The sequence below is a fragment of the Alexandromys fortis genome, unplaced genomic scaffold (genome assembly GCF_014885135.2).
Source record: "Alexandromys fortis isolate MF-2015 unplaced genomic scaffold, M_Fortis_MF-2015_v1.1 scaffold_256, whole genome shotgun sequence".
NCBI classification, from domain to species: Eukaryota; Metazoa; Chordata; class Mammalia; order Rodentia; family Cricetidae; genus Alexandromys; species Alexandromys fortis.
Window position 1 is genome coordinate 638,091 of NW_026068135.1, and position 10,220 is coordinate 648,310.

Consider the following 10,220-nt stretch of genomic DNA (forward strand, 5'->3'; position numbering starts at 1 on the left):
TTCAGAACTGAGTGGGAGGTCCACAGGCATGTATGGTGCTCTATAACACAGAGGGTAAGCTACAGACCCAGTCAGGGGGCCTGGGCTGACAGAGGAGTTGTGGGGAATTTATTTTCTTGTCCTGTCTATTCTGGTGTTCCATGAACTTCATACACCTGAATGGGGATAGGTTTCTCTGAATTTGGGACATTTTCCTCTATGATTTTATTGAAATTATTTCCTATGATTTGGAAGCAGTATTCTTCTCCCTAATTGTGGTGTCACAGACTCTCCCATGTTCTACTCATACTTTTTTTCTTTTTCTTTTTTTTTATTAGAAATTTCCGCCTCCTCCCCACCTCCCATTTCTCTCCCACACTCTCTCTCCCCCTCTCTCTTCAGTCCTAAGAGCAGTCAGGGTTCCCTGCCCTGTGGGAAGTCCAAGGTCCTCCCCCCTCCATCCAGGTCTAGAAAGGTGAGCATCCAAACAGACTAGGCTCCCACAAAGCCAGAACATGCAGTAGAATCAAAACCCAGTGCCATTGTCCTTGGCTTCTCAGCAGCCCTCATTGTTCGCCATGATCAGAGAGTCCGGTTTTATCCCATGCTTTTTCAGTCACAGTCCAGCTGGCCTTGGTGAGCTCCAATTAGATCAGCCCCGCTGTCTCAGTGGGTGGGCACACCCCTCGCGGTCCTGACTTCCTTGCTCATGTTCTCCCTCTATCTGCTCCTCATTGGGACCTTGGGAGCTCAGTCTGGTGCGCCAATGTGCGTTTCTGTCTCTATTACTCATACATTTTTTTTTTAAAGGATGAGTGATACAGTTCCTCTGCCTTATCGTCCAACTCTGATATTCTGTTGGTGAGGCTTTCTACTGAGCTTTGTTTCTTACTCTTCTCATTTTTCCTTGACCTTCAAAGATAAGAGACTCTAGCCCTAAATCCCAGCAGTCCTATGGAGAGAACTGACACCTCAACCATACTATGACACAGGTCTCTCCTGGACATTGCAAATACCTCCACTAAAGAAAAAAGGGGGAATTGAATTTTTAAAAAAATAAATAAAAAGAAATAGAAAATCAACCACCAAACTAACCCCAGATGTGCAAGTCCCAGCACAGAAACAAGACCAAGATAATGCGCATTCCACGAAAATTACTGACCACATGCTAATGGCTCCAAATGAGAGTAATTTAGAAGAAATTCCAGACAAAGAGTGCTCCCAACCTAACCACAACATCTCTGATCTACAATCTGTCCTGCCTGCAAAATATGCTATGGCAATGGTAGCACAGAACTTGTGGGAGTTGCCAACCAATATGTGATTTGATCTAAGGGTCCATGAGATGGAACCCATACTGAACACTGATGGGGTCACCAAGAACCAGAGTCTAGATAGTCCAGAGATCTGAGGTAAAACCAAATACTACAGGTCCAAAAAAAAACCTGTGACAATAAAATGACTCCTAATGACATTCTGCTTTACTCACAGATCAGGGCCTTATGTAGCCAACGTCAGAGAGGATTCCTCCTGCAGCACAAGGGAACAAATAGACCCAGAGCAAGACATTATGCAGAGAGTAAGACCTTAGAACACATAGCTCTAATCAAACCCCTCCCCTCAGAGCTTAGGGAACCCGTAGAAAAAGAGGCAGAAGGAGTGGAGGAGAGAGAGGGGACAAAGGATACTTGGAGAACAAGGCCGTTTAAAAACAACTGAGCAAAGCTCTTAGAACTTACAGAGACTGAAGCAGTCTGCGTAGGCCCTGCATGGGTCTGTTCCAGGTCCTCTGTATAAATACTATAGCTTTCAGCTTAGTACTTTTATGAGACCCCCTCAATGTGTAAATCAGTGGCTCTATGATTCTTGCGCATTCTCTTCGGGATCTTTTATTTTTCTGTTGGCTTGGTTTGTTCAACTTTTATATGAAGGTTTTCGTTTTATCTTAATTTATTTTACTGTTAGGTTTTGTTGTTATTGCCTAGAAGCCTAGAATGACCAACTCAGCTACCATCCAGGTCATATCCAATGCTTTCAGCTCGCCCACACCAACATTTGCCCCCTCTATGACCTGCTTGAGAAGGGACTGGTCCTGCAGAACCATAGCAACAGGATCTCCATTACTCAGGACAAATATTTTGTGGTTTATGACTTCTGATAGACGTGAAAGCCACTGCTCCTTGCCATACTCAATACCCTGCTTGCCATACTCTAATAGTCTAGGATCACTTGAATTTAAGCAGATTAATATCAGTTAGTGTGTATAGAGGACTAGACACAATTTTAAGTACCTTGATTGACAATATTTTTATTTGGGAAGACAACTCATATTTCCTTGTCTGCTCTGCTGCAAGTCTATGTTACAAATACTCTGAAAGACTTGCTTCTTACCACATGAATACTTTTAGGAAAGTTTACTTTATATCTGCAAAGTTCCCTGAATTCTTAGAATAGAAGATGCCATCGAAATGCCAGATTTTGCATATATTGATTGCTTAGTACAGTGTACTTTGTGTGCGTCCTGTCCAACATCATTTTCTCACTAAAAACCTTGCCCTCTTTCCTGCTGAGAGTTTCCTTTCACTGCCTCATTTCGGCTTCTCTCCCTTTTCTTCCCATGCTGTGATAAAATCACCATGGTTACAGCCAAAGTTAAACCTTTTAGGTATTTAATTTTTTCCCTATCTATGATAAAATATCACTGATCAGAAATCTAAAGAGTGTCAGGGGAAAAAAAGGCTTAAATAAGTCCTCCAAAATGTGAGGACACACAGCAGTAAAAAGAATAAAAAAAAGTCCAACTCCTTGAATTGCGCCATCATGCTGGGGCACTTTCATGAGGTTTATGTATAGAGAGGCACTTTTATAGTCACTGGTCAGGTCTCTAATTGGAATCACCGTTGCTGGTAGGACTGCTGTTATTGATGGCATCTTTTTTTTCTCTTTACTATAACTTATATATGGTAAAGATTTATAGATATGATAGGAAAGAATGGATTTGTTAATAAATCCCACAGGTCAAGAACAACTTCAGGCTGAAAGCTGGTCAGTTTTAGTTTTAAAGGCTATAAGTACTGAACATTTTAGGGGGAAAAAAGGAGCTTTCCCAGAAGTTTAGACAATTTTAGTGAATTTTGAAGTCCTTGAACTATTGTGGGATCTATCATTTTTTCAGCAGGCTGGAAAACCACCAAGAAAATGACTAAGAAGACGTTTAATGCATTGCCATATAGTTTCGAAAGTTCAAGTGGTAAACAAATAAAGGATGGAAATGTCATTCTGCTTTCTAAAAATACCATAATTTCTTTATGAGATTCCTCTTATCAGGAAACTTCCGCCCTTAGGACTTTTTGACATCTAATTTGTTGAACTGTTTATAAAACATAGAAATGTGAAGATGCATTAGATGTTGTTTACAAAATATTCATGGACTGAACTATCAAAAAATCCACTTTGAAGTTGTAACCGTTGATTGTACATACTGTCCCAGAAATAAAATAGTTCAACTGGTGACTTATTTTTAAAGTAATTTTACTGATTTTTTTGGAAATTGCAAATCATACACCTCAATTAAACTCATATCCCAGTCCCTCCTTACCCACCATTCACCCTTGCAGCACCCCCAAAAATATAAAAATTAAAAATATTACTTAAAAAACAAAGCAAAATTACTTTGTTTCTCTGTCTTTCCTGCCTCTCCATCATAGCACGATTAATAAAGACTCAGGAAAGCCACAGGAAGAAAGGGCTTCATTTTGGTACTGTTTCTGAAAGAAATCTCACAATACACACACACGCACACACACACACCCCAAGGTCATCTATGTGTATCACCATTAGAATTAAATAAATACTAAATATCAAGAATATATGATTTAGTAAGCAACTAACCAAACAATAACAAAAATGGCAAAAGCAAAATAAAAAAATTAATAAAATAAAACATGAGTAAACCTAAGCTTAAGCAATTAAGTGCATCATTATTATTAAAATACTAACTTTAATTATTGAAATATTTATAATTTTTGGATAAAATTTATGATCACTAATATATGATCATATATCATATGACAAATGATAAGTAGACTTCTTACTAGCTTTTGAAACTAGAATACAGAATAAAAAGCTTCATTGTGACATTTATTTTAATTTAAGTTGATCCCTGACCACATCGTCCTAATGTTCTCCTACAAGTAACTTCCCAAAGAGTAAAGTAAATTTTCATTTGCAAGTGGTTATCAGTTGGAGATAGCTTCTGTGTTAGGGATGGGAACATCTGTCTCCTCCTCTCAGTTCTAGTGCTCCATTTGGTGCACACCTGTGCAAGCCCCGTGAAGGCTGCTTCAGTCTCATATGACCTTTGCTCAGTTAATTTAGGGGGCTTCTTTTCTGATGTACTTCATTCTGTCTGACTCTTATGTACCTTCTGCTTCTTCTTCCATGGCTTTCCTGAGCTTTGACAGGAGTGATATGATGGAAACATCCCATTTAGAGCTGTATGTTTCAAGGTCTCACTCTCTGTACAGTATCTGACTGTGGATCTGTGTGTTTCTTCCCATATTCTGCAAAAGGAAGCTTCTCTAAAGATCGATGGAAAAGGCCCTGATCTTTAGAGAATGTCTGAGTATGACAGAATATCATTAGAAATCATTTTATTGCTATGTTTTTCTTTTTTTTTTTTTTGCTTGTTTGTTTTGTTTTTAAAGAACAGTAATATTTGGTTTTTACCTTAGGTCTAGTCTCAAGTTCTTGGTTGCCCAAGCAGTGTCTGGTATGGTTCCACCCCATGGAGTGGGCCTTAAGCGAAATCAGGTATTGGTTGGTTGCTCCCACAAGCTTTGTGCCACAATTACTCTAGCATATACTGGAGGCAGGACATCAGCATTGTAGGTAAAAGGGTTTGTGGCTGGGCATTTGTGTTTCTCTTTTGGTAGCCTGCAGTGTACCTTCCTGTATCAAAGATGCTAGAATGTAGGGGTGAATGCTCTATGAAGGCACCAGCATGACTTCCAATGTTCCATGAGTTATATGGATGTTATCTTTAGCAATATAGTCTTGCTGTCACTTTAGTGGGTTAGTAAACTACAGTCATAGGAACAGCCTGGGTTACTTGGGGATTATGATGGGATCCCTTTAGCCAACAACTCAATCAGATGCCCCATTATTTGGCAATTTCATTTAGAATCCATCAATATATGCATACTTTTAGGAAGCTTCTTTTACATTATATATCCATTCGACCCTCAAATGGCCCTTAAATTTGGCTGTCTCTCCCATATTTCCTCTCTTATCTTTCTCTTTGCTCACTATCTCCACTTGATCCTGCAATTCTAATCTCCCATCCATCCCTAAATATCCGTTCTAGTTCACTTTCATAGGGAAATCTATCTGTGACCCCAGTTCCATACTCTGTGGTTCTATTTATTGTAGCTAGGTTATAATGGCCACTTAATACCCACATATAAGCGAATACATACCATTTTGGATTTCTGGGTCTGGGTTACCTTGCAATGATTTTTTTTCTGTTTCCATTTATTTACCTGAAAACGTCATTCTTTTTAATGGCTTAGCAATACTACATTGTGTAAATGTACCTTGCTCTCTTTGTCCATTCTGTTGAGGGACATCTAGGCTATTTCCGATTTCTGACTTGTTAGACGATATTCAACCACACTGTGAACCCTGAGTTTGCTTTTGCATTAAATAAAATTAACTTTGGGTTGGGAGGCTGCATTAGCAACTAGTTGACAGAAAGTAATCATAGAGCCTCAGAGGGCATCTGGGAGACATAGAGAGACACAGGAAGTAGTAGGGTGGGATTTGAAGTGGCACAGGTTTTCTGGTTTAACAAAGTGGAAACACGGGTCTTCTGTGGAAGTCAGTAAGGAGAGTGTTAGCTTAGTTGAGACCCAACCTCTCTGAGCTCACAGGTTTTCACCCCAGCCTTTGAATCTTGAATCTTATTCATAATTAGAATGATAGGAATTTAATTAAAGCTTCTTTTAGCTGAAGCCACAGAGCTGGTGCCTGCGGGTTCAACCAGGCTGTGGGCTGAGTGGCCAGGATGCAGCAAGAGAAACAAGCTGGTAACTGCAGAGTTGCATTTGCTGATGGAGATAGCAGTAGATTAAGGCACAGCCACTGTGCCAAAGTTAAAACAACACTGGATATTATTAATAGAACAGCAATGAATATTATGAATATTGTCATCATCATAGGGTGAAGCATTTTTTGGGTATATGCCCAAGAGTGTTACAGCTTGAATTTGAGACACATTGATTCCAATATTCTTGAGGAACCACAATGTGTATGTGTGTGTGTGTGTGTGTGTGTGTGAGACGCACCCCACACACATATTGCCACCTCACAAATAGTGACAAGACTTGTTATTAATTATGAAAGTTCTGCTTATGGCTTAGGCTTTTTCCTAACTAGTTCTTATAACTTAAATTAATCCATATATTAATCTACATTCTATTATGGGGCATTACCTCTCTTGCATTTTGCACCTCCTACTACCTACTGTGTCTTCTGGCATCTCCTGTGCACCTATATTCCTCCCCCACTTCCTTTCTCTCCCTGGAAATTCTGCTTATACCTCCTGCCTAGCCATTCATCTAGCTTTTTATTATACTAATAACAGCATTACACACTCACATAGTACACAGCTATCCCACATTTCCCCTTTTTGTCTAAATAAAAAGGAAAGGTTTTTAACCCTAATACAGTAAAGCAATATACAATAAGGACAGTTATCGGGTATTGTCTAATTAAAAAGGAAGGGTTTTAACTCTACCATGGTAAAAGTTATGCAATAAGAACAATTATCAGATAAGAATTACATTTACAATATCCATTTGTTTTGACAAATTTTGAGAAAGTACTATATTATATATCCTATCTTAGTGAGCCCAAAGTCTTATACCTATACTATTTTCTATCATAACTTGTATTACCATCCTAAAAATATCTTAAAACATTTTCTTAAATAAACAACTTAAGCTTTTATGCTTCTCAACCTTATAAACTTTACATCTCTTATGTTAGTTTCTATTCTGAATTTAGTAACAAGGAAAACTGTAACTATAACTATCTGGTCTTTAACCCCATCGAAAACCTGAAAAGGATATAGTATTACTTGAGTAAGCAGGAAGTGCACAGCAAGCAACTTCCCAACCTACAGAAATGACAGAAACAACAGGCTGCCTGGACAATCACCCAAGGTTTCTCTGCAATGTAGGGGCATCCATCTTTGATCTACAAGCCTAGATCTGACACTTTTCTATGAAGCAGGAACTTTGAAGGGACATTCTGACTTGTCTTGACAAAGTTTGACAGTCACTTTCTGTTGTGTCCTGCTTGTCCAGTTTGGGCAGCAGTCAAAGCAAGGACACTTTCTCACCTAAATGCTAGCTTTGCCACATTGAAATCAAGCTCCATATGGAGTGTTTTTTTTTTTTTTTTGATGACCATCATCCTTATTTTTTGAAGAAAATTGGTGCTGCCAGGAGCAGATATGTCTCACTATCATGAAAAGCCTTATATTATTAAAAAATTAAATGCCATATTCTGTAGGTCTTCTATATGCTTGAAGACCATCTATCTATTTAAAATAAATCTATGTTTGACCTTGGAAATAAACCTAATATGACTAAAAGTTTGATTATTATAGATAACTAACAATCTGCATCTTGTAATTATCCTGTTTATAATAATAGCTTTTAAGAACTATAACTTTACATTACATTTTTTAAATGGGCTGTATAGGCACAATACCTTAAACAATAGTAGAAAAATAGATACAGTAGAACAAAAATAACCTAAATTTGTATCAATACATAAAAATCTATACCAACATAAAATATTTGAGACTAGTAGTTTTTTATTTAAAAGTAGACTCAACAATCCATGCTTTAATAGCATAATATCCCCCTTCCCTGCTTCAGAAATAATGAAATTCTGAATGAAATTCAGAAATTCTGAATCTAATCTTCTTTGTTCAACTTTTTTTCCTGACCATGACCAATAAAAACTTGTAACCAAACCCCCTAAACAATGACAAACCTCCATACCCACTAAATAAGCAAATAACATCTACCCCCACCTCTTGGGAATATGTGCATCATGTTCTCTAGATTGCTTCCTGTTGTCTGGGGGCAATAGCATCTTTAGGGGATCCTGAGAAAATTAGGATAATGGTCAAGTCCTGGGAGATATAACTATTTTATTTTTTTGTTTAGCTTTTCTGTGTTGGGAAAGTGTAGAACTGAAGTTTTGGCTGGATAATCCGTGAAGTTGGACCATCTCAGCTAGCAGCTTTGAAGCTGTTCTGTATGCAGAATTTTCAGGAAACTATAACAGAGGCATTTTGAGGTTGGATTACCTGGGCCACTTGTCTTCATTGATATCTGGTCCTTTTTTTCTGAAAACACACAAATTTTTAAAGGTAATATATACATATATAATATATATATACATATATTATATATATATGAATTAACACAAGTATAAAATATCTAATGTGCACAAGTCAGTTAAAGATTTGTTTGTTTTTTGTTTGAACAGATAAAGTGCATCTGTTAACTTTATGTTTGTTTGGACTTTATAACCAAACCTCTATCCATGCCATATGAAAGAATGACATGTAATAACAAGACTTATCATGTTTTATCCAGTCTCAGAGCTGTTCCCGTAGTAGAGAGATCAGCATATATGGCACCTGTCCTGTAGTCTTTCTTGATTTCTTTTTTCATGTCTGTAATCAAGATTTTCAGGAGGTCTCTCCCAATCAAAACTGATCTACATTAATTTTGAAGAGAACCATCCTTTTTTTGTCTCCTGTGGAAACAAAAGCATAACCTCTCACCCAACAAACATATTTTTTGACTTCCACTTTGAAGTTGAGACATTTTAAATATATATATATATATATATATCTGTTGATTTAATTTATCAGTTTCCATGATTTAATGTCTCTCAGCAGGTATTGGTTAATTGATAATTAGCATTAAAATTTAAATTCAAGAAAGTACTATGCAGGATCCAGACACCCTTGTGTATTTTGCATATTTGCAAGGCTTATTTTTATATTACTTTCCTCCCTAAGAATTTATTATTATTTTTCAACTATTTTTTATAACTGTCTATACCCAGTTTTTTTCTGTTTCGGTTTAAAGGCTTTCTTGGTCTGGACCACTTTAATATGCACCTAGATTTCTCCTCCTCTTCATTTCTCCCCATGAAAATCCTGCCTATAATGCTCATAATTCTCATGTTGTGTTCTGTTTAGAAAGGCTTTTCCTGAGTCAATGAGCTCAAGGCTATTCCCCACTTTCTCTTCTTTTGGGTTCAGTATATCTGGTTTTACATTGAGGTCTTGACACCTCTGGACTCGAGTTTTGTGCAGGGTGATAAGTATGAATCTATTTGCATTATTTTATATACATTCATCAAGTTTGATCAGCATCATGTGTTGAAGTTGCTGTTTTTGTTTCCAGTGTTTATCTGGCTTCTTCCTAAAAATCCAGCTGTCTATAGAAGTATGTATTTATGTCTGGATCTTGAATGCAATTCCATTGAATGACATGTCTGCCTTTTGACAATACCATAATGTTTTTATTACTATAGCTCTGTAGCACAATTTGAAATTGGAGACAATGATATCCCCAGCAGTTCTTTGATTATCCAGAGTAGTTTTAGGTATCATGAATTTCTGTGTGTGTGTGTGTGTGTGTTCTTCCATATGAATCTGAAAATATCTGTGAGGAATTGTGTTGGAATTTTGATGGGGATTGCATTGAATCTGTAGATTATTTTTGGTGGGATGACAATTTTTATTATATCAAATCCTATTGATCCATGAGGAAGATCTTTTTTTTTTGTATTTTGCTCAATTTCCTTTTTCAATGTCTCAATGTTTTTAATCATACAAGTCTTTCACTTGGAGGATTGGGGGAACTTGGGGAAACAGGAAGATTGGGATAAAGGAAGGTCGGATAGGGGAGCAGGGAAGCACATATCTTAGTTAAAAGAGCCACCTTAGTGTTGGCAAGAGACTTGAACCTAGAGTGGCTCCCAGGAGCCCAAGGCGATGTCCCCAGTTAGTCCCTTGGGAAACTGAGGATAGGGAACCTGAACTGACCCTATCCTATAGCATTACTGACGAATATCTTTCATATCACCATAGAACCTTCATCTGGTGATGGATGGAGATAGAGACAGAGACCCACACTGGAGCACTG